The sequence below is a fragment of the Chlorocebus sabaeus genome, chromosome X, assembly GCF_047675955.1.
Source record: "Chlorocebus sabaeus isolate Y175 chromosome X, mChlSab1.0.hap1, whole genome shotgun sequence".
Classification (NCBI taxonomy): Eukaryota; Metazoa; Chordata; class Mammalia; order Primates; family Cercopithecidae; genus Chlorocebus; species Chlorocebus sabaeus.
The window spans coordinates 129,388,347-129,414,734 of NC_132933.1; positions in this window are offsets into that span (position 1 = coordinate 129,388,347).

A 26,388-nucleotide genomic window follows, 5' to 3' on the forward strand; every position below is an offset into this window, starting at 1 on the left:
AAGGAAACCTTCATACACTGTTGGTGGGAATGTAAATTAGTATGGCCACTATGGATAATAGTTTGGAGGTTCCTCAAAAAACTAAAAATAGAGCTACCATATGATCCAACAATCCCACTGCTAGGTATTTTCCTTCCAAAAGAAAGGAAATCAGTATATCGAAGAGATATCTTCATGCCCGTGTTTTACTGCTACACTATTCACAATAGCCAAGAATTGGAAGCAACCTAAGTATCCATCAACAGATGAATGGATAAGGAAAATTTGGTACATATACACAATGGGGTACTACTGAGCCATAAAAAAGAATGAGATCCTGTGATTTGCAACAACATGAATGGAACTGGAAGTCATTATGTTAAGTGAGATAAACCAGGCATAGAAAGGCAAATTTCACGTGTTCTGACACATTTATGGGAGTTAAAAATTAAAACAATTGAACTCATGAAGACAGAGAATAGAATGATTGTTACCAGAGGCTGAGAAGTGTGGTGCGAGGGGATGGTTAATGAGTACCAAAATATAGTTAGACAGAATGAGATCTAGTATTTGATAGCACAGCTGGGTGAGTACAGTCAACAATAATTTATTGTCCATTTTAAAATAACTAAAAAAAAATTGGAATTGGATTGTTTGTAACACAAAGAAAGGATAAATACTTGAGATGATGAATACCCCATTTACCCGATGTGATTATTATGCATTTTATGCCTGTATCAAAATATATCATGTACCCCGTAAGTATGTACACCCACTATGTATCTTAATAATTATAAGAAATGAATAATGACATAGGCAATATTTACTGAATACTAACTAAATGCCAGGGAAGGTTTCAAGCACTGAAAATACAAATATGAATAAGGCACAATCTCTGATCTTCACAATAGTGGAATGGGCAGACAGACATGTAAATTCCTTATTATAATGGTTTGTGATGAACACATTTACCTACGGGGATGGATACAACATATAATCAGTAACAGACAATAGCATTGAGTCCTATAATAGAGCCTGAAATGTGGTAGCTGTGAAATAACTATTTGTTAAATAGATGAATTAGTGACATAATGCAGAGTCAGGGAACACTTCATACAAGAAGTACCATTTGAGTAAGGCAGTGCTCACAAAAATTATTTTAAGCACTCAGAGAAGAAAGAGCTCACTGCTTATTGGAGAGAAAACCAACAAAATAATTTTAAAAGATGATGTATAAAAACAATGAATTCTGAAAGACATATCTAGAGACCTACAGAGCCTCCAGATCTTCAAACCTTTGCAGACTTATGCAATGAGCTATGGTTTGCCAACGCTCACTGACCATGAGAATCATCTAAGGAGTGTTTAAAAATGAAATATATTTCTGTGACTCAGCCTGATCTCTTAAAGGTACCTCGGCAGGAACCTCTAGTTTCAAAAATCTTCCCACATTTCTGATATTCATCCCTGATTGAGAACCACTGCATAGACCTTACCCCTCCACAAAAGAGGCAGTATTGGAATTATTTATTGAGCAGAGAAGGGAAGAGATAGAAACTTAGCAAGGCCAACCTTTGGTGACCTCCTTTCTCTAATGGCGGGTATTAACAAGTCTTCCCTGCAGCAGAAGCTTACCTTTGAGAGCTCTGCCCACCAATACTTCAGGTAATATTTGCTATCGTTCCAGCTGCCTTTATTGAAGTTGATGTGGGTTATTTATTTATTTTGTTCCCCTAAATACACAAAACAAGGTATTTTTCAGCAGTCCTTGAGAAGAATGTCTCAAGTATCTGTTCTTGTCATAATGTTACTGTCTAACAAGGTACAAAGAAAGAAATGGAAAAGTCGGGAGGCAGTGGGGAAGGAAGAATTGAATTACTTCCCTCACTCCTAAAAAAGAAGCCACAGTTGAGGTGTGTGTACACCACTCTAATCTGATCTGAACAAAGCTATAAATGTCTTTTATAAAGACTTGAGCCAAGGGTTCCTCAAATGACTGTGTAAATTTCTGGTACTTCACAGACAACAGTTTATCCTTAATTTTCAATTTTATTTAAAATGCAAGCCTTCAATGTCTTTTCAGTTCAAAATAATACAGTTCACTGTAAAAAAAAATTAAACAACACAAAAATGAAACAAAAAATAAAACAAAGTCCTATACACCCCTAAGAGAAACCGTTCTGCTATTTATCTTGTGTTAGTCTTGAAAACTTTGATACACATGTAAGCTAAAATGTGATTACCCCATACAGACTATTCTGTAGCCTTTTAAAAATCACTTACTAGGTTGTGGTATTATTTCTATGTCAATGCCTATAAATATAGCCTGTCCTTTAAAATAAACACCTCTTTTTCCATTTTATGGATGGATATTTGGGTTCATGACAGTTTTGCTCTTATAAACAATGCTGAAACAAAACACCCTTTGGATACTAATGTAATTATCTCCTTTCACTAAGTGAATTCTTGGGGCAAAAAAAATGGGGAGTATATTTTAATACAAGCTTGCCTTCTAGAAAAGTTAGTCAATTTAGACTACCTCCACACTGTAGGAAATTGCCTGTTACCTCACATCTTTATCCATTCTTGGGCATTAGCAATCTTTTGAATCTTTGACAGTATGGTAGCTAGAAAAAGATGTACCACCATATTGTCATTTTAATTTGTACTTCTCTAATTTTTGTGAAGTTAAGCATTTTTCTCTTGTTTACTGACATTTATATGAATTTCTCCTTTTGGAAATTACCAACTTAAGTCCTTTACCCATTTTAAAATTTCTATTTTTGTCTGTTCTATTAATTTGTAAAAGTATATTTGCATAAGAATATGATCCTAACCTTGTAGCATCTTTGTTATGTGCTTTTTAATCTTGTTTTTAGTGTTGATGTGCCAATTTTATTATTTCTGTGTGGTCAAATTGATCCATTTTTTTCTTTAATGGAGTAGGACTTTAGGTCCAAACCAAGGAAATCTCTCATACCCTCCCAATATTCAAACTGATTTTTTAATTTTTCCTACAGTAATCACATGGTGTCATTTTTCACATCTAAATTTTAAATCCATCTGGAACTTATTTTTGTTAATGGTATGAGAAAGAAGCCAACCTTGTGAGCTACCTTCCTCTCATTATCAGACAGGTTCGTGTGTTTAGCTATATATATCTTGTAGGTAAATGTTCAACATCAGTGAATTTAGTTTCAGATGCTGCTTTTTTCTTTCTTGTTTTAAGCTTACATCCTTTGAGTTATGGGAAGACAGGAATAAATTTAGTAGATTTACTCATTACATACTGCATTCCACAGAGGTAAATGATCCTATATAATCCATTTGTACCAGGTATTGCTCAGTAGAAAGAACACTTATGTAGTCTACTCCACTGCTTTTCAAACTATTCTAAGAATATACCAGACCCATAATGCAAAGTAATGAAAAAGAAATTATATTGATACTGGAATCAACTGCAGTGTTAAAGTAGCTTAAAATCAGGCATTCTATCTTTAAAACAAAAAAAAATTCACAATTTTCCTTTACTTACCTGTCCAAAGAAGGCTTCCCATTCTCAAATATGAGATATCTTAAAGCAAGGTTTGATCAAAGCAAGTATCAAAGATCAAGTGATACTATGATAATTTATAAGTACCTATGTAATAAATTTAGTGCATCAACTAGTGTATTCAGAAAATAATTCCTGGAAATATATAAAGATGAAAATAATCATAGCACTTATTTTTGAACAGCATAAAATATATGCTTATATATTATATATAAAATATATGTTAAAATATATATGTATAATTTTTTCCCAGGCCTAGATACCAATCTTTTTGTAATCAATTCAAGAACTCAGCCCAACAGAGAAACTCTTTCAATGACAAATCATCAGGGCTGTCATCAAGGGCTGCTGCTGCTAGCTCCTGAATCATACCTACTTTTTTATATCTACTAAGACAAGTAGAGTTAGTTTGTCGCTAAGACAATGTGCCACAATTCTTTGTGGGAAAAGTATGAGGCTTCACAATTATAAACATTTGTATATATTTTATACATACAGGCACTACTAGTTTTAGATGTATGTATATACTTCTTGGTTAGTAAAATACATACTCATTTAAAACTGAGAAATTGTAGCTTTGAGGATTAAGCATTTTCTTAATTAACAGATTAAGGTGTATTTTTTTAATGTTGAATTTTCAATAAAAAGTTTACCGAAAAGTTCATTCCTATAATTAATAATAATGTGTAATGTAATTGAAAATTGCTAAGAGAGTAGATTTTAAATGTTCTCATTACCAAACTGATAAGTATGTGAGGCGATTGATACATTAATTAGCTTTATTTAATCATTCCACAATGTATACATATGTAAAAACATCACATTGTATACCATAAAGATATATAATTTGTTGTTTTTCAATCAAAAGTAATAATAATAAATAGTTTCACCTTTAGAAGTCTGAAACATACTATTTCAAAGTCCACTGTTTTGGTTATCTATGGCTGCATAACAAATTACCCCTAAAATTCATTAGCTTAAAACAGTACTCTTTTAAAAAATACATCTCAAAATTTTGTGGGTCAGAAATTCAAGCAGGACTCAGCTAGGTGATTCTTCTGCTCCATGTGGTGTCAACTGAAGTCATCTGGTAGGATTCAGCTGGCAAATAGGTTGGTCTGGAAGGTCTAAGATGACTTCACTTGCATATCTGTCACCTTGGCAGGGATGCCTTAAAGTCTGGGTTCAGCTAGAACTGCCAACCAGGGTGCCTTCATGCAGTCCGTCTAGCGTGGTAGTCTCAGGGTAGTTGGACTTCATATGTCTTCAGTCTTTTTATGGACTTCATACATATTCAATCTTTATAAAAAGATTTATAGGTCTGTTAAGATTTTCTATTTCTTCTTAAGGAAGTTGAGGTAGTTTTTGAATTTCTGGGAGTTTGTCCATTTTATCTAAGTAATTTCATTCATTTGCATATAAATGTTTATAGTATTCTCTTATAATCTTTATGTCTATGAGTTCTGCAGTAATGCTCCCACTTTAATTTCTGGATTTATCAACTTGAGTCTTCTCTTTTTTTCTTGATCAGTCTTCCTAAAGATTTCTCAATTTTGTTAATATATTCAAAGAATCAACTTTCAACTGTACTGATTCAGTATTTTAAATTCTACATATATCCATTCTAATATTTCTTATTTCCTTCCTTGTTCTATTTTTTGGTTTAGCTTGGTATTCTTTGTAGTTCCTCAGGGAGCACAGATACGTTATCAGTTTGAGATGTTTCCTCTTCTTCTTCTTCTTTTTTTTTTTTTTTGAGGCAGAGTCTTGCTGTGTCACCCAGGCTGGAGTGCAGTGGCATGATCTGTGCTCACTGCAACCTCCAACTCCCAGATTCAAGCAATTCTCCTGCCTCGGCTTCCCAAGTAGCTGGGACTGCAGGCACCCGCCACCATGCCTGGCTAATTTTTGTATTTTTAGTAGAGATGGGGTTTCACTATGTTGGCCAGGCTGGTCTTGAACTCCTGACCTCGTGATCTGCCTGCCTCAGCCTCCCAAAGTGCTGGGATTACAGGCGTGAGCCACAGCTCCCAGCCTCTTCTTTTTTAATATAGTCATTTAAAGCTATAAGTTTCCATCTGACCATTGCTTTTGAAATATTCTGTAAGTTTTAGTATATTGTATTTTAATTTGCATTAATCTCAAAGTACCATATAATTTAACTTGTAATTTCTTATTTGACTCATTTGTTGAGTGTGTTGTTTAATTTCCACATTTGTGAATTTTCCAGTTTTCTTCCTGTTATTTCATTTCTGTTGTTCACAGAAGGTATACAGCAATGTGAAAAATGGACTAATACACTGACTTAAAAATGTACTACAAACCTATAGTAACCAAAATATCATGGTGCTGAAATTAAAACAGACATATAGAACAACGGAACAAAATAGAGATCCCAGAAATAAATCCACACACTTACCCACAAACCAGTTTTTGGCAAAAATGGCAAGAACACAGTTTGGGAAAAGGACTATGTCTTCAATATGTCTTCAATAAATGGTACTGGGAAAACTGGATGTCTATATGCAGAAGAATGAAGCTAGACCTGCATTTCTCACCATCAACAAAAATCAACTCCGAATGGTTTGAAGACTTAAATGTAAGCCTTAAATCAGTAAAACTAATAGAAGAAAGCTTAAGGGAAGCACTTCACGACATTAATCTGGGCAAAAATTTTTTAAAATAAGAACTCAAAGTACAGGCGACAAAAGTAAAAACAGACAAATGGGATTACAACAAACTAACAAAATTCTACACAGCAAAGGAAACAATCAATAGAGTGAAAACAAAATCTACAGAACGGGAAAAATATTTGCAAACTGTGCATCTGAAAAGGGGTTAATATCTAGCATATACAAGGAACTTGAACAACTCAATAGCAAAACAGAAACTAATTAAAAATGGTCAAAAAGACCTGAATAAATATTTCTCCAAAGAAGAGATACAAATGGCCAACGGTAAAATGAAAAATGCTCAACATCACTAATCATCAGATAAATGCAAGTCAAAACCACAATGAGATGTTACCTTATCACAAATAGAATGGCTAATACAAAGAAATGAATAAATAACAAACACTGGCATGGATGTGAAGGAAGGGAACACTTACATACTGTTAATGGGAATGTAAATTAGTATAGACATTATGGAAAATACTATGGAGATTTCTCAAAAAATTAAAAATAGAACTACCATATGATCCAGCAGTCTCACTATTGGATATATATCCAAAGGAAAAGAAATCAGTATGTTGAAGAGATATCTGCACTTCTATGTTTATTGCTGCACTATTCATAATAGCCAAGATGAAATCGAGCTAAGCATCCATCAATGGATGAATGGATAAATAAAATGTGGTATATATACACAATGCCATACTATTATTTAATAGTATTTTAAAATAATACAATCATGCCAGTTGCAGCAACATGAACGAACCTAGAGGTTATTATGTTAAGTAAAATAAGCTAAGAATAGAAAGACAAATACTGCATGATCTCACTCATATGTGGAATCTAAATAAAGTTGAACTCATAGAACTAGAGAGTACAGTAGTGGTTACCAGAGGCTGGAGATGGGGGAGTGGAGAGCAAAATAGGGAGGGATTAATCAAGGGTTACAAAGTTACAGATAGATAGGAGAAGTAAGTTTGGGTGTTCTATTGCACAGTAGGGTGACTATGATTAACAATATTGTATTGTATATTTCAAAATAGCTAGAAGAAACTATTTTGAATATTCTCTCCACAAAGAAACGATAAGTGTATGAGTTGATGGATGTGCTAAATACTCTGATTTGATTATCACACCACATGTACATGTATTGAAACATTACACTATACCTCATAAATATGTACAATTATGTGTCAATTAAAAGCAAAATAAAAAAGAAAGAAAAATAAAATAAAATATAAAATATATAATATCCTTCTTTGTCACTTATACCACTTTCTGCAGAAAGGCTATTATTCCATCTAGTACTAGTCTGGCCACCCTAGGTGTCTTGGTTAGTATTTGCACAGAATGCCTTTTCCCATTCTTTTACTTTCAATTCATTTTTGTGTTTGGATCTAAAGTGAGTCTATTATAACAAGCATACAGTTAAATCATATTTATAATGCATTATGCCAATCTCCGCCTTTTGATTGGAGAGTTTAATACATTCATATTGAAAATAATTACTGATTTTAAAAAATGACTTACTTCTGCCATTTTGCTATTTGTTTTTTCTATGTGTTATAACTATTTTGCTGCTCAATTCCTAAATAATTACCCGGTTTCATTTGATTAATAGTTTCAGTACACTGTTTATCTCTCTTCATTTCTTTTGATTCTCTATTCATTTCCTCTCTATATATCTTTAAGGGGTTGTTTTAGTGGTTACTCTGGGAATTACAACTAACATCTTGACTTTAAAACACTCAAACTTGAATTAATATCAACATAGTTTCAATAGCATTTTAAAAATCCTCTTTTATAACTCTCTCCCATTTGATATTATCACAAATTATATTGTTACACATTGTGTGCCCATCATGCACTCATATTTTAAATCATCTAGGAGTAAAAGGAGGAGTTATAAACCTAAAATCTAAGACTACTGGCTTTTATGTTTACCTATGTAGCTACCATTACCCTTATTCTTTATTCCTTTTTATGGCCTTGAGTTCCTTTCATTTCAGCCTGAATGAATTCCTTTAGCATACACCTTAGGGGAGGCCTACTAGTGACAAACTGGCTCAGTCTTTGTTTATAAACAATTTAATTTCTCCTTTATTTTAGAAGGATAGTTTTGCAGATACACAACTCTTGATATTTTTCTTCCAGCACTTTAAATATGTCATCCCACTCTCTTTTGGCCTCCACAGTTCTGATAAGAAATCAGTTTTCCCCCTCTCTTTTGCATTTTTTATTGATATATCATAGTTGTATATATTTTGTGGGTACATGTGATATTTTGATACATGGATACAATGTGTAATGATAAAACCAGAGTAAACAGGATACACATCACCTCAAATATTTATCTTTTCCTTCTGCTGGGAATATTACACTTCTTCTCATCCAGCTATTTTGAAATATACGACAAATTATTGTTAACTGTAATTTCCCTGCTGTACTACCGAATACTAGAACTTATCCCTTCTACCTAATTCTGTTTATGTACCCATTAAAAAACTTATCCTTTGCACATGAAAAGTTGCTTCTTTTGCTATTTCAAGATTCTCAGTTTGTGTTTCAACAGTTTTATGACAATGTGTCTTGGTGTAAATATATTCTTTTAAATTGTTTTCTTTTAATTTTTGTGAGTACATAGTAGGTGTATATATTGGGGAACATGAGCTATTTTGGTACAGCATGCAATGCATAATAATCACATAATGGAAAATGGAGTATCCATCACCTCAAGCATTAATCCTTTGTGTTACAATTAAATTATACTATTTTAGTAATTTTTCAATGTACATTAAATTATTGATTTTAGTTCCTCTGTGGTGCTATCAAATACTAGGCCTTATTCATTCTTTCTAACATTTTTTGTACCCATTAATTATCCATACATCCCTGAGCTTCCCACTATCCTTCCCAGCCTCTGGTAATTAACATTCTATTCTCTATCTCCATTAGCTCAATTGTTTTGATTTTTAGATCCCACAAATAAGTGAGAACACGTGAGAATTGTCTTTCTGTGCCTGGCTTATTTCACTTAACATGATGACTTCCAGTTCCATTCATATTGTTGCAAATAAAAAAAATCTCATTATTTTTTATGGCAGAATAGTATACCATCGTGTATATGCACCACATTTTCTTTATCCATTCATCTGTTGATGGACACTTAGGACAACCCAAGCAACAGTTAGGTTGCTTCCAAATGTTAGCTATTGCAAACAGTGCTGCAACAAACATAGGAGTGCAGATATCTCTTTGGTATACTGATTTTCCCTCTCTTGGGTATATACCAGCAGTGGGATCCCTGGGTCATATGATAGGTTCATGTTTAGTTTTTTGAGGAACCTCAAAACTGTTTTCCGTAGTGGTTGTGCTAATTGTAGATTCCAACCAACAGTGTATGAGGGTTCCCTTTCTCCACATCCTCATCAGCATTTGTTATTGCTTCTTTTGACTATAAGCCATTTTTAACTGGGGTGAGATGATATCTCATTGTAATTTTTATTTGCATTTCTCTGATGATCAATGACATTGAGCACCATATGAGATGCCTGTTTGTCATTTGTATGTCTCCCTTTGAGAAATATCTATTCAAATCTTTTGCCCATTGTTTAATCAGATTATTAGATTTTTTTCCTATAGAGTTGTTTCAATTCTTTATATATACTGGTTATTAATCCTTTATCAGATGGGTAGTAGGCAAATATTTTCTCCCATTCTGTGAGGCGTCTCTTCACTTTGTTTATTGTTTCCTTTGCTGTGCAAGAAGCTTTTTAACTTGATGAGATCTCATTTGTCCATTTTTTTTCTTTCATTGCCTGTGTTGGTGGGGTGTTACTCAAAATTGCATAGCCTAATAAGCTGGAGATAAATCCCACTTGGTCATGATGAATAATATTTTTAATATACTGTTGAATTTGGTTTGCTAGTATTTTGTTGAGAATTTTTGCATCAATATTCATCAGAGATACTGGCCTATAGTGATATTTTCTTTTTGATGTGTCTTTGCCAGGTTTTGGTATCAGGGTAATATTGGCCTCATAGAATGAGTTTGAAGGTATTCCCACCTCCTCTGTTTTTCAAAACAGTTTGAGTAGCATTGGTATTAGCTCTTCTTTAGACATTTTGTAGAATACAGCAGTGAAGCCATTGGGTCCTGGGCTTTTCTTTATTGGGAGACTTTTTATGGTTTCAGTCTCATTGCTTGTTATTGGTCTGTTCATATCTCTGATTTCTTCATGGTTCAATCTTGGTAGGTTGTATGTAACTACACATTTGTCCATTTCTTCTAGATTTTCCAATTTATTAGCATAAAATGGTTCATAGTGGCCACTAATCATCCTTGGAATTTCTGTGATATCAGTCTTAATGTCTGTTTTTTCATATCTGATTTTATTCAGTGGGGTCTTCTTTTTTTAGTTTGTCTAGAGGTTTGTCAATTTTGTTTATCTTTTGAAAAACCACCTTTTGTTTTGTTGCTCTTTTGTATTTTATATTTCAATTTTATTTATTTCTGCTCTGATCTTTATTATTTCTTTTCTGTTATTAATTTTAGTTTGGTTTGCTCTTGCTTTTCTAGTTCAAAATGCATCCTTAGAGTGTTTGTTTGAAGTTTTTTCTCTTTTTTGAGGTAGGCATTTATAGCTATAAAATTCCCTTAGTCTCTTACTACTTGTTTCACTGTATCCCATAGGTTTTTGGTATGCTGTGTTTCCATTATCATTTGTTTCAAAACGTTTTTCAATTTCTTTCTTAATTTCTTCATTGACTGGTAATTCAGGAGCATATTGTTTAATTTCTATGTGTTTGTATAGTTTCCAAAATTCCTCGTTATATTCCTAGTTTTATTCCATTGTGGTCAGAGAAGATGCTTGATGTTATTTCAATTTTTTAATGTTTTAAGACTTGTTTTGTGATATAGCATATGGTCTGTTCTTAAGAATGATCCATGTGGTACAGGGAAGAAGGTGTATTCTACAGCCATTAAATGAAATGTTCTGTAAATATCTATTAAGTCCATTTGTTCTATAGTGCAGATTAAGTCTGAAGTTTCTTTGTTGAATTTATGTCTGGGACATCTCTCCAATGCTGAAAGTGGGGTGTTGAAGTCTCCAGCTATTATTGTATTGGGGTCTACTTCTCGCTTAAGCTGTAATAATATTTGCTGTATATATCTGGGTGCTGCAGTGTTGTGTGCATGTATCTTTACAATCGTTATATCCTCTTGCTGAATTTACCCCTTTATCATTATACAATGACCTTCTTTGTCTCAACTTACAGTTTTTGTCTTAAAATCTATTTGTGTGATGTAAGTATGGTGACTCCTGCTCCTTTTTGGTTTCCATTGGCATGGAGTTCCTTTTTCCATCCCTTTATTTTCAATCTATGTATATCTTTATAAGTGAAGTGAGTTTCTTGTAGGCAGCAGGTCATTGGGTCTTGTTTTTTCATACATTCAGCCACTCTGTGTCTTTTGATTGGAGTGTTTAGTCCGTTAACATTTGATGTTATTATTGATAAGTGAGGACTTACTCTTGCCATTTTGTTATTTGTTTTCTGGTTGTTTTGCCATTTTCTCTTTCTTCTTTCTTTCCTTTCTGCCTCCCCTTTAATGAAGATAATTTTCTCAGGTGGTATGTTTTAATTTCTTGATTTTTATTTTTTGTGTTATCTGTGGTATGCTTTTTTGATTTGAGGTTAGTATGAGGCTTGCCAATAATGTATTATAACCCATTATTTTAAACTGATGACAACTTAACACTTATTTGTAGGCCTCTTTGAGTTATCCTGTTTCAAGGTCATTATGCTTCTTGGATGTATAGATTCATGTGCTTCATCAAATTTGTTGAGTTTCTGTCCTTTATTTTTTTTAATATTCTTTTCTTAAAAAATCTTTTTACTCTCTACTCTTCCTCTTTCTCTGTGACTCCCATGAACTTTTATTTGTTTGTTTTGTTCCTCACAGGTCTCTTAGACTGTGTTCATTTTTTTCATTATTTTCTATTTCTGCTTCTCAAACTGGATTATGTCAATTGACCCATCTTCAAGTCCATTGGATCTTCCTTTTGCTTGATCAAATCTGCTGTCGAATCCCCCTAATGAATCTTCATTTCAGTTATTATACTTTTCATCTTCATTATTTCTGTTTGGCTCCTTTTTATAATTTCTATCTCTTTATTGAAATATTCTACTTGGTGAGATATTATTCTTCTGATTTTCTTTAGTTCTTTGTCCATGGTTTCCTTTGGCTCTCTGAGCATGTTTTATGCAGTTGATTTAAAGTTTTTATCTAGTGAGGCCAATGCATGGGCTTCCTCAAGGACAATTTGTATTAATTTCTCTTTTCTTGGGAATGAACCAGATTTTCTTGTTTCTTGAAGGCATCATGTATTTTTGTTGAAAATAGAACATTTTGAATATTATAACATCTCAACTTGTACATCAGATTCTCCTCCCTCCATGCTATTCATTGTTTCTCTTGTTGTGACTTATTGTTGTTTGGTTAGTGACTTTTCCAAACTTTTAAAAGTAAATTTTATATTATTTGCCATACGCAGCCACTGAAGTATGTGTTTTGTAACTTAGAGTTCAGACTGTGTTTTTAAGGAGAATGCCTTAAATGACTGGAACTAAAACAAAAAGGAAAGAAAAGAAAAAGAAAGAGACTCTCCAAGGCACTGGATTGGTTCAGGGTTGGCATATCACTTTAATGCTTAACCAGGCCACTTTCACTTCTGCTTTAGTCTTCACTCCCTTTTTGTAAAGAGCCTTAAAGTCAGTCACAGATAAAACCTTAGGGTAGTTCTAGGCCTTCTCTGAGCACACATCCAGTTGTGAGCATGTACATGCCCTTCTCTATTCCTCAGTACATGTGAATGCATTTAAATGTTTTTATTCCTCTTTGTATTTCCTTTCAACCTTTTTCTTCCTAGGCTTTTGTTTGTTTGTTTGTCTATCTTTTGTGTCAACAATTATCACTTGACCCATGTGGCCAAATATGGCACTTCTTTTATTGAGAAATGGTTAATGTTAAGCCATCACAGTCTTGGGGATTATCTGACTCTGGTGAAACAAAGACAAGCCCTTGCACCAGTCTTTCAGGTTTCCACCAGACAGCTAAAAATCCACAACCAATCATTCTTTGAAATAAGTCTGTATCTCCCCCTCTGGCACTAGCAACCTGCACCAGGAGTACAGGCTGCCATTTTCATAGACACTGGCTATCTGGAAGTAAGGAATGGCAAGTGGGAAACAAAATGCCACAGTGCTATCTTAACACAGTCTGGCAGTTTCTTTCTTCCTAAGGATTTCCCCTGGTTGCTTTAACTTTTTATTTGTAAGTTCTGTGAAAGTTAATACTCTCCATTTTTTGCAGGTAATGTTTTTTATGGAGGGACAAAGCCCTGGAATTCACTACTCTGTCAATTTAGGTGATGTCTATGAGTTATTTTTTGAGTAGTGGTTATAATTTCAGAACCAAATTTTAGTGTTTGAAGAAGTTTAGAAGTTAACTAACCTGACCATCCTACATTCAGATGATGTAAGAATGTTCTTTACAACATCCTAGCTAATAATGCCTATAATTATTGAAGGAACTTCTGTGTGCCAGAAACTTAACATCTGTCATTTTGATAATAACATGTTAAGGTAAACATTGCTATCCCTTTTTTTTAGCTAAGAAAATCAAAGTCCATAAAGGTTCAGAAAATTTTATAAGATCTTCAAGGATTTGAACCCAGGTTTAACTGACTTCAAAGACCAGTCTTTCCATTCTGCCACACTACCTCTCCCTACTTCATGTGCCAGTGAGCTCACTTAAGCAAGAGATAGTTTGGTATGAAGATGACTTCCCAGTAGTCAGAAGTGTAATGATTAGCACAAACTATCTCTAAAATCCTTTTCCTCATAAATTCTACTTAGTGAACCTCTAGGCCTATCATCTAGAGGAATGCAGAACAAATCACACCCACTTCAACAACTATCTGGAGAATTATCTTAACTCTCTTTAGTCTTCTTTCCCCCAGAATGGACACCCTCAGTTATTTCAACCCCTCCTTATATAGTATTAATATAACTCAACAAACCATTTTTTAAGTAATCTGTCAGATTATTCTGTTTTGTCACAGTCTACCTAAACAAGGATGAGACCAAGAATAGCATACACCACTCCAGAGGAGACTTGATGGCAAGCAGGGAGACTGGGTTGCTCTTCTGTTTATGTTGACCATGATTTTGTTACCTTTTTAAGAAAGTATAGCATACTGATGGCTCATATTGAGCTTGCAGTCAACCCACATTCTTGAAAAAAGCTACCTCCAAGTCACCTCACTTGCCTTCTATAGTTCTGTACTTGATTTTGCATAAGCTAAAATATAGGCATGTACATTTATCCATGATTAATTTGATCTTTTTAGTTTTAAACTAATATTTATGTCCATCAAGGACATTTTAAATCTTGATTTCATTATCTCTGGTCTCTATCAGTTATGTATCATCTAAAAAGCTAATAAATATGCTGGTATTTTGTCAAGTACCACACTATTCTCCAGATCAACATCAATACAGTAACCAAGGCTCTTTGATCAACGAGCTGTGAATTGTACTTAATGGTACAATGACCACTCCTATGTCTCACATGCCTATAGGAGTGTCATGATAGCGATTTTCAGATGCTCTACTAATATCAAGATATATTATATTTATAGTGTTTTTCTATTCTTCTAATCTAGCAATCTTCTCTGTAAAGGAATAAAACTAGGGCATTCTTCTTTTTAAATAAATGCTAAATCCTTCCTTTTAAAAGCATTCTAATAAAAACCACCTAATTGATCAATATTCTACCATGAAACTTTTCCAGTAATTATCAGAATTGATTATATTTCCCTTTTCAAAAGCACAAAAATATTTTGTATTTTAATATCTCCAGTTGTCTCGTATAATTTATAAATTTATAAACATCAAGAAATTTTGAAAGATTACTTACCACACTATTGATTAAAATAAGGAGTAACTAAAAACAACCTAAATGTCCAATGATAGGGGTTTGGTTAAGCAAATTATGGTGTATTCACTAGAGTGGAATTCCGGTTTAAACATTATGTTATCTGGAATGACCTTAGTAACATGGCAGAATAGGAAGCCCCAGGCTTTATTCCTAAAAGGAGACACTCACTTAACAGTATATGGTCCAAAAAGCCTTATGAGAACTCCAGGAACAAGTTAAGAAGTTACAGTACCCCAGGAAAGCACAAAGCTAAGAAAAGTCACATTGAAACAGGTCAGAAAAGCCATTGCATTTACCTGTGATAGTCCCTCCCCCATAGCCCCGCCCCCAAGTCAGCACAGCTTGGCACGATTAGGAGAAAATGATCAACTCACAGCTTCTCTCTCGAAAGGGAAAAAGAATGGAATATATTAGGTTGGTGCCATTACTTTCAATGACAAAAACCACTATTACTTTTATACCACCTAATATGTCTACCATTCTAGCTTTTCAGGGGGCTTCCAGGAAAGGATTGGTTTGCCTCGCCTGAATTGAATCATTGATGGGTTAATGGCAAATTTCCTTGGGGTTGCTGACAACAAAGGTGACCTTGGCAGCTTGTTGCAGTGCCAAAGAACCTGCAGTACTTCAGACAGATACCAGAGAAAGCAAGAGAAAACAAGCTCCTGAAAAAGAAATAAGCAAATCTCTCTAATTATGAAATTATATGCACAAGCCCAGAGAAAATGTATAGCTAGAAGAGGGTTGAAAGGGCCCCAGAATCTCTAGCCTGATTTATTGGTGACGGTCTTTCCCAGTACAAAGCCAGTTCATAAAGACTAGGAGAGGTGGCTATTTTTTCAAATACCAAAATTACAGAAAAAAAAAAAAAAAAATACAAGGCGTAGGAAGAAAGAGGAAAACATTGCCCAATTAAAGAACCAAAGTAAATCTCCAGAAACTGACCCTAAAGAAATAGAGATCTATGAATTTCTAGACTAAAAATTCAAAATAATTGTCTTTAAAAGCTCAATGAAATCCAAGACAACACATAAAACTAAGCAAAATTAGAAAAATGATGCATGAGCAAAATGAGAATATCAATAGAAATAGAAATTATTTAAAAGAATCAAGCAGAAATTCTGGCGCTAAAAAATCCAATAGCTGAATTGAAAAATTTGCTAGAGGACTTCAGCAGACTAGATCAAGCAGAAAAAAGAAATCAGTAAACTTGAAGACAGACATTTGAAATTATTGCATCAAAGGACCAAAAAACTTGAAGAAAAGGGAAGAAGCTCTAAGGGACTTATGGGACACTATACAAAGGATCAATTTACATGATATGGGAGTCTCAGAAGGAAAAGATAAAGAGAAAAAGGAGCAGTAAGATTATTTGGAGACATAATGCCTGAAAACTTCCAAATCTAAGAAAATGGCTGAAAACTTCCCAAATCTAAGATAGAAAATTCTAAAAGCTCAAAGAGGTCCACCTAGGATGAAACTAAAGAGATCCACAGTGAGAGACATTATAATCACTGTCAAAAATCAAGCAGCAAGAGAAACAACTCATCAAGTACAAGAGAGCTCCCATAAGATTGTCAGCAGGTTTCTCAGGAGAAACCTAGGCCAGAAAGGAGTGAGATTACATATTCAAAGTGAAAAAAACTCTGCCAACCAGGAATATTACATCCCACAAATGTCCTTGGAAAATGACAGAGAAATAAAGACTTGTACGTATAAACAAAATCTGATGGACTTCATCATCACTATACCTGCCTTACAAGAAATGCTAAAGCAAGTCTTTCACGTTGAAACAAAAGGAAGCTAAGTACCAACACAAAACTATACAGAAATATAAAGCTCTCTGGTAAAAGTAAATACAGCCAACCCTCCATATCCATAGGTTCTGCATCCATGGATTCAAACAATTGTGGATCAAAAATATTCAGAAAAATGGCCAGGTGCAGTGGCTCATGCCTGTAATCCCAGCACTTTGGGAGGCCGAGGCGGGAGGATCACTTGAGGTCAGGAGTTCCAGACTAGCCTGGCCAATATGGTGAAACCCTGTCTCTACTAAAAATACAAAAATTAGTCAGGCATGGTGGCGCGTGCCTATAGTCCCAGCTACTCAGGAGGCTGAGACAGGAGAATCACTTGAACCTGGGAGGCGGAGGTTGCAGTGAGCTGAGATCGTGCCACTGCACTCCAGCCTGGGTGACAGTGAGACTCTACCTCAAAAAAAAAAAAAAAAAAAAAAAAGGAAAATTCAGAAAAAAATCACAGGTCAGACACAGTGGCTCACGCTTATAATCTCAGCAGGTTGGAAGACTGAGGCAGGGGGATTGCTTGACCCCAGGAGTTCAAGGCCAGACTAGGCAACACATTGAGAACCTGGAGAATGTTCTGTATGCACTTGAGAAGAATGTGATTAATAAGGAAACAGAGGACTTGAACACTGCAGAACAACTGGACATAGCAGACTTGTATAGAACACTCCATGCAACAACACCAGAATACACATCCTTCTCAAGTGCATACGGAACATTCTCTAGGGTAAATCACATATTAGGCCACAAAACAAGTCTTAACAAATGTAAGAAAATTGAAATCATATCAGGTATCTTTTCCAACTACAGTGAAATAAAACTAGAAATCAATAGCAGAAACACTGGAAAATCATAAATACGTGAAAATTTATAAACAGACTCCTGAACAAACAATAAGTCAGAGAGAAATATATAAGGGAAGTTAGAAAATATCTCATGACAAATGAAAACAAAAATGCATATTGAAACCTATAGGATGCAGCAAAGGAAGTCCTAAGAAGGAAATTTATAATAGTAAATGCTTATATAAAAAAAGAAGAGGCCGGGCGCGGTGGCTCATGCCTGTAATCCCAGCACTTTGGGAGGCCGAGGCGGGCGGATCACAAGGTCAGGAGATCGAGACCATGGTGAAACCCCGTCTCTACTAAAAATAGAAAAAATTAGCCGGGCGCAGTGGCGGGCGCCTGTAGTCCCAGCTACTCGGGAGGCTGAGGCAGGAGAATGGCGTGAACCCGGGAGGCGGAGCTTGCAGTGAGCCGAGATTGCGCCATTGCACTCCAGCCTGGGCGACAGAGCGAGACTCCGTCTCAAAAAAAAAAAAAAAAAAAAAAAAAAAAAAAGAAGAAAAACCTCAAATTAACAACCTGACTTTACACCTCAAGGAATGAAAAAAAAAGAAGTAAATAAAATCAAAGTTAAAAGAAGGAAATAAGACAGACTGGAGAAGAAATAAATGAAAAAGAAAGTAGAAAACAATGAACAAATCAATAAAACTGAGGGTTGGCTTTTTGAAAAGATCGACAAATTGACAAATACTTTTGAGCTAGACTAATGACCAAAAGAAAAACACTCAATAAAAATCAGAAATGAAAGATGAGACATTGCAAGTGATACTGCAGAAATAAAAAGCATCAAAAGAGACTGCTATGAAACAATTGAATGATTATAGGCCAACAAATTAGATAGCCTAGAAGAAATGCATAGATTCCTAATAACATATACCTACCAAGATTAAATATGAAGAAATTAAAAATCTGAACAGATCTATAATTGGTAACCAGATTGAATCCATAATCAAAAACCTCCCAACAAAGAGAAACCCATGACCAGATGGCTTCACTGAAGAATTCTGCCAAACATTTAAAAAAGAATTAACACCAATCCTTCTCAAACTACTCCAAAAATTGAAGGGACTATTTCCAAACTTATTTTTATAAGGCCAGAATTAACCTGATACCAAAACCAGACAAAGATACTAAAAGAAAACAACAGAGTAATACTGCTGATAAATAGATTCAATAATCCTCAACAAAATACTACCGATTCTAATTCAGCAGCATATTAAAAGGATTACATTCCATGACCAAGTGGGATTTATTCCTGAAATGTGAGGAAGATTCTATATATAAAAATCAATAAGTGGGATACACCACATTAACAGAATGAAGGACAGAAAGCACATGATCATCTCCATTGATTTAGAAAAGCATTTGACAAAAGTTGACACATTTTCATAATAAAAACACTCAATAAACTAATAATAAAAGGAAATTACCTCAACATAATAAAGGTCATATATATATAAAAAAAAAAATCAACAACAGCTAACATCATACTCAACATTAAAAAAAAATTACTCTAAGATCAGGAACCAGACAAGAATGCCTACTCTGGCCACATCTATTCAACATAGTACTGAATGTACTAGCCAGAGCTATTATGCAAGAAAAATAAATAAAAGGCATTCAAATTGGAAATGAAGAAGTAAAATTATACCTGTTTGCAGATGACATGATCTTGTATGTACAAAACCCTAAAGATTCCACACATAAAAAACTGTTCGAATAAGGCTGGGCACAGTGGCTTATGCCTGTAATCCCAGCACTTTGGGAGGCTGAGGCAGGAGGATTGCTTGAGCCCAGGAGTTCAAGACCAGCCTAGGCAACATAGACAGCCTCATCTATACAAATAATTGAAAAATTAGCCAGGCATGGTGACACACACCTGTGGCCCCAGCTACTCAGGGGGCTGAGGTGGGAGGATTGCTTGCACCTGGACAGTTGAGACTGCAGTGAGCTGTGATCATGCCACTGCACTCCAGCCTGGGCAACAGAGTGGGACTCTGTCTAAAAAAAGAAAAAAAACCTGTTAGAATAAACAAATTCAGCAAAGTTGCAGGATTTAAAATCAACATGCAGAAATCACTTGTGTTTCTATACACTAACAACAATCTAAAAAATTCTACAACTCAAAATGAAACAAAATAAGTATCTCGATTCAGAAATGGGCAAAGGACTTGTGTAGACATTTCTCCAAAGAAGAAATGAAATGGCCAATAAACACGTGAAAATATTTTCAACATCACTAATCTTTAAGTAAAAGCAAATCAAGACCACAATGAGATACCATTTTATACTCATTATTAGGATGGCTATTTAAAAAATAGAAAACAGGTGTTGGCAAGGTTGTAGATAAATTAGAACCCTGTGTGGTGTTTGGTGGGAATGTAAAATGGTGTAGCTCTATGGAATACAGTATAGAGTTTCCTTTAAAAATTAAAATAGAATTACCATATAATCCAGCAATCCCATTTCTGAGTATATACGTAACAGAATTGGAAACTGGATCTCAAGGAGATATTTGCACATCATTGTTTAATGTAGCATTATTTATAATAGCCAAAGGGTCAATGCCCATTAAAAAATGACTGAATAAAGAAAATGTGTTATATGCATAAAATGAAATATTATTCATCTTTAAAAGAGAAGGAAATCCTGCAATATACAACATGGATGAACCTTGAGAACATTATGATGAATGAAATGAACCATTCACATGAAGATAAATGCTGCATGATTTCATTTATATAAGGAATCTAAGGTCGTCAAACTCTTAGAAACAGAAAGTAGAATGGTGGTTGCCAGGGGTTGGGTGGGGAGGGGGCGAAGGGAATTGTTCAAACAGTATAGAGTTTCAGGTTTTCAAGATGAAGAAATTTCAGAAATCTGTCACAAAACAATGTGCATATAGTTAACCCTAATGTACTTTACAGTTAAAAAGAGTTAAAATGGTACATTTTATGTCAATTTTTTACCACAGTTAAAAATTATGGCACTGATATGGTTCCTGATATGAAAATAAGTTAAAAGTACAAACCATAAATCACATAAGTGGAATAATCTCACTTTTTAACAAAGCAGGTAGGTAGGTAGGTATAAAAATACAGCATAGACATAAGAGGGAGAGACAGAGAGGGGTCCTTTCTCTTTGTAGTGGTTAATGTACCTCCACTACCCCTTTATTCACACGCTCTTTCCACACATATAAACAACACTCAAGTATCCTTTTCATTTTTTTAAATTCTCATTCAAATTCATGACCCCCAACGAGTCATTCTGTCTCTCTCCTTTTCCTCAAAAAAAGCCAAGCTTCTAGAAAAAGTAATATACATTCACTTTCAGCACCCAATCCTCTCTCATTCACTTTTTGGTTATACAGTTTCCATGTCTTCCACCCCACAGAAACAATTCTTTTCTCAGGCAACTTTTCTAAACCCCTGACACTGATAATTCTGCTTATTCTGCTTGTGTTACTCTTGTCTCCCCTAGTTTTCCTTCATTCCTCTTTAAGTCACACCATTTCAGTTGCCTTTCAAAGTGTACTTTTTAAACACCTTCACCTTGAATGTTGGTGTTTCCCAGGGTCCTGTTCTTGACCATTGAGAAGACACTTGGCGTTTGTATAGCTAATCTTTCTCCCCTATCATTTGAACCTAGCCTGGTTCCCAGTATAGATTCTGAAAATGCCAGACGCTTGCTTCCCTAAGGTCCCTGGAAGTCAAGTCATGATCACGTAATCTAGGCTCTGCCAATCATGGTGTGAATTGGAAACTGTGCTGAATGTTCCCATTTTCCCTTCTGTATCCACTTTCCAGCCTTTTCCACCCTGCTCTGTGCCCAGAAAACTAACTTTCAGACACCACATCCCCTGGAACTCCTTTGCCAGCTGCTTTCTCATTGGATTTGGCCAGTGAGAAACACTGGCAGGAGATCAGAGGGCCAAAGGAGAATGAGGTTGAGGTATCTATTTCCCTACTTCTTCCTTTCTGCGATGGCTGCATTCCTCTATGTAAGGATACAGACCCTCTCCTTTAGCACTAGATCTTGTTAGAATCCTATAATTGTTCCCTTGCTTGCCCCTTCAGACCAAGGGGTGATAAAGACTTCACCCCCCAGTTTTTTTTCTTGTAGTGAGTAAATCGAGGCCTCCCCAGTTTTGGAGGAAAGAGAAATGCAAAGCCAGCAATTGTTTGTTAAAGAAGGATTAGAAACGACTAGGAGACAGTGACTGAGATTCATAGTGTGGTGGAGATAGCTGGGGAGAGGTAGAGGGTGGCATAAGAATGGGAACGAGAATAAGAGTGAGTATAAAAGTAAAGAATAGGACTTCATCAGGGTGAAAGTATTGGAGTGTACTTTGTCACTGAAGATCTATCCACTTAAAGAGAGACTTAAGGGTGGCAGTTTGAGGTAAAACCAGGAGCCACTGACTACCAAGAGCCTGAGAAACTGCTTGGGTGATTTGACTAGAAAAGGCCGGTCTGTTATCAGACTGTATAGAGATGGGAAGGCCAAACTGAGGAATTATGTCTGACAGAAGGGAAGAAATGACCACAGTGGCCTTCTCAGACCCTGTGGGAAAGGCCTCTACCCATCAGTGAAAGTGTCTACCTAGACCAAGAGGTATTTTAGTTTCCTGACTTAAGGCATGTGAGTAAAGTCAATTTGCCAGTCCTGGGCAGGGGCAAATCCCCAGCTTGATGTGTAGGGAAGGGAGGGGGCCGGAACAATCCCTGAGGAGTAGTAGAATAGCAGATGGAACAACTGGGAAGTGATTTCCTTGAGGATAGATTTCCATGATGGAAAGGAAACGAGAGATTCTAAGAGGTGGGCTAGCGGCTTGTAACCTACATGGAAGAGGTTATGAAATGACGACAGAATAGAATGGGCCTGTGAGACTGGAAGGAGATTATTTTCTTTGGTCCAAGAACTGTTTTCCTTGTGTGGGAAGAGATAGGTGGAAGTTTCAGTGAGGGAGTAGGTGGGAGTGGCCAGATGAGAAGAAGAAAAACTGCCCTGAGGGATAGAAGTTGGAACACTAGCTGCTTTTTTAGCTACCTTATCAGCATAAGCATTGTCCTGAGCCATGGGATCTAATGCCTTTTGATGGCCCTTGGAGTGAATGACTCCAGCCTCCTTTGGAAGTAAAGTGGCCTGGAGAAGAGTTTTTATTAAAGAGGCATTACATCCTCCTTGCGTAGTAAGGAAACCTTTCAGCCCATAAAACAGCAAGGTGGTGCAGGATATAGGGTCAGTATAAATATTGACGCTTAGTCCTTTTACAAGTGTGGGGGCCCGAATTAAGGCAATGAGTTCGACTTGCTGAGAGGTAGTGGAGGGGGATAGAGCAGTATAGCAGTAGCCTCAGTGATAGATGTGGAAGATACTATAGCATACCCTGCCTTTGCTGGTGTGTGGTGATTAGGCCTGGTGGAACTGCCATCAATAAACCAAGTGTGATCAGGGTGAGGAACAGGAAAGAAGGAAATACGGGGAAATGGAGTGAATGTCAGGTGGATCAGAGAGATACAGTCATGGGGGTCAGGTGTGGTATCAGGAATAACGTGGGAGGCCAGATTGAAATCCGGGCCAGGAACAATGCTAACTGTGGGAGACTCAACAAAGAGTGAGTATAGCTGAAGGAGCCGGGGAGCAGAAAGTATATGTGTCAGGTGTGAGGAAGAAAATAGATTTTGGAAATTATGAGAACTGTAGAGAGTGAGTTGAGCATAGTTTGTGATTTTGAGGGCCTCTAAAAGGATTAGGGCGGCGGCAGCCGCTGCACGGAGACATGATGGCCAGTGTAAAACAGTAAGGTCAAGTTGTTAGGACAAAAAGGCTACAGGGCGTGGTCCCGGTCCTTGTGTAAGAATTCTGACTGCAGAGCCCTGCACTTCGGCTGTGTGTAATGAAAAGGGTTGGGATGAGTCAGGGAGAGCTAGTGTTGGGGCAGTCTCTAAAGCTGTCTTCAAGGAATGGAAAGAGGGGTGGGGAAAGGATTTAGGATCTATGGGGTCAGCTAGGTTTCCTTTTGTGAGTTTATATAATGGTTTTGTTAGGATGGCAAAACCAGGTATCCAAAGGCAGAAGTATCCAACCATGCCTAGAAGGAAAGGAGTTGTTGTTTTGTAGAAGGTATTGGGGTTTGAGAGATCAGTCGGACATGATCGGCAGGGAGAGCACATGTGTTTTAATGAAGAATTATGCCGAGGTACGTGACGGATGGAGAAGAAATTTGAGCTTTGGAGGGGGATACCTGATATCCTTTGGAGAATAAATGTTGAAGGAGCAGGAGGATGTCTTGTTGAGAAGATTCAAAGGAGGGGCTACAAAGTGGAAAGTCATCAATATATTGAATAAGGTGAGAAGCAGAGGAGTGGAAAGAAGGTAAATCATGGGAAAGAGCTTGGCTGAAGTAATGAGGGCTGTCCCTGAAGCCTTGTAGCAGCACAGCCCAGGTAAGCTGCTGGGACTGATAGGTGCCAGGGTCAGTCCAGGGAAAAGCAAAGAGAGGCTGGGATGAGGGGTGCAGGGGAATAGTGAAAAAAGTATCTTTAAGATAAGAATGGAATAGTGAGTTGTGGAGGAAGGTATTGAGGACAAAAGAGGGTACTTGTTGGGCACTACAGGGTGGATAGGCAAAACAATTTTGTTGATAAGGCGCAGATCCTGAACTAACCTATAAAACTTGTCTGGTTTTTGGACAGGTAAAATGGGGGAATTGTAAGGAAAGTTTTTAGAAGCCCATACTTTAACAGGCGAGTGATAACAGGCTTTAATCCCTTGAAAGCATGCTGTGGGATGGGATATTGGCGTTGAGCGGGTTAAAGGTGATTAGGTTTTAATAGGATGGTAAGGGGTGCATCATTTGTCACCAAGGAGGGAGTAGAGGCATCCTATACTTGTGGATTAAGGTGGGGAGATACAAGGAGAGGATGTGAAGGAGGCTTTGAACTGGGACAAAAGGTGGCAATGAGGTGTGGCTGTAGCCCAGGAATAGTCAGGGAAGCAGATAATTTAGTTAAAATGTTTCCACCTAATAAGGGAGTTAGGCAGGTGGGGATAACTAAAAAGGAGTGTATAAAAGAATATTGTCTAAGTTGGCACCACAGTTGGGGAGTTTTAAGAGGTTTAGAAGCCTGGCCGTCAATACCCACAACAGTTATGGAGGCAAAGGAAAAAGGTCTTTGAAAGAAGGTAATGTGGAATGGGTAGCCTTCATATTAATTAAGAAGGGGACGGACTTACCCTCCACTGTAAGAGTTACCCAAAGCGTCTGTGATGCTCCAGGAGGCTTCCAAGGCGATCGGGCAGTGTCAGTCTTCAGCTGCTAAGCCGAGAAGATGTGGGAAGGAGTCAGTCAGAGTGTTGGGCCAGTTGGACAGTCCAATTTCCAGTAGGGTCCCACACAGATGGAACACAGCTTAGGAAGAATCCCGGGCTGCGGGCATTCCTTGGCCCAGTGGCCAGATTTCCGGCACTTGAAGCAAGATCCTGGGGGAGGAAGTCCTGAAGGAATGCCTGACCGCTGTGGCTTAAGCATTTTGAAGTTTTTCTGTGCTGGAGATATGGCTGGGGTTTCTCTCACACCAGAGGCAAGTAATTGCAACTCTTCTCTATTATTGTACACCTTGAAGGCGAGGTAAATTAAGTCCTGTTGTGGGGTTTGGGGGCCAGAATCTAATTTTTGGACATTTTTCTAATGCCAGGAGGGGATTAGGTACTAAAATGCATAGCCAATAAGACGACCTTCTGGCCCCTCTGTGTCTAGGGCAGTAAAGTGTCTAAGGGTTGTTGCCAAACGGGCCATGAACTGGGCTGGGTTCTTTACCTTGGGTAGTTTCTTTAAGTTTGTCATAATTAACAGCTTTGTAAGCTGCCTTTTTAAGCCCTTCAACTAGGCAGGAAACCATGTAATCTTGCCTAGCTATACGTGGGGAATCTGCCTGATAGTTCCATTGGGGATCTTCTCGGGGAACTGCTCTAATGCCTTCCTGGAGGTCTGGCTCGTGAAGCCAGTGGTTATCAGCTTGAGATTGGGCTAGAGAAAAAACTCTTTCCCGTTCATCTGGGGAGAGGGTAGAAATGAGGATGACATTTGAGTCACTCCAGGTTAAATTGTAGGACAGAGTTAGATATCGGAATTCCTGTATATATTTAGTGGGGTCTGATGAGAAAGAGCCTGAACGCTGGCTGATTTGGGAAAGGTCTGATAGAGAAAAAGGCACGTGTACCCTGACTGTGCCTTCAGCTCCAGCCACCTCTCTAAGAGGAAATTGTTGGGCAGGTGGGGGAGAGCCAGTCGCCGAATGAAACTAAGCCAGACCCGGTGTGAGGAGGGGAGTTGATAGAAGGATTATAGGGTGGGGGCAGCAGAGGCTGAGGAAGAATTGGGACCTGGCTCGGCCTGGCGAGGAGCAGCTGGGGAGAAGGGGAGAGGTCAGATGAGTCCATAGAAAAGAAGGATTCAAAGGACTCAGAGCTTGGGGTGGAGACTGAAGGAACAGACAGGAGAGAAAGAAGAAAGATTTGGGAT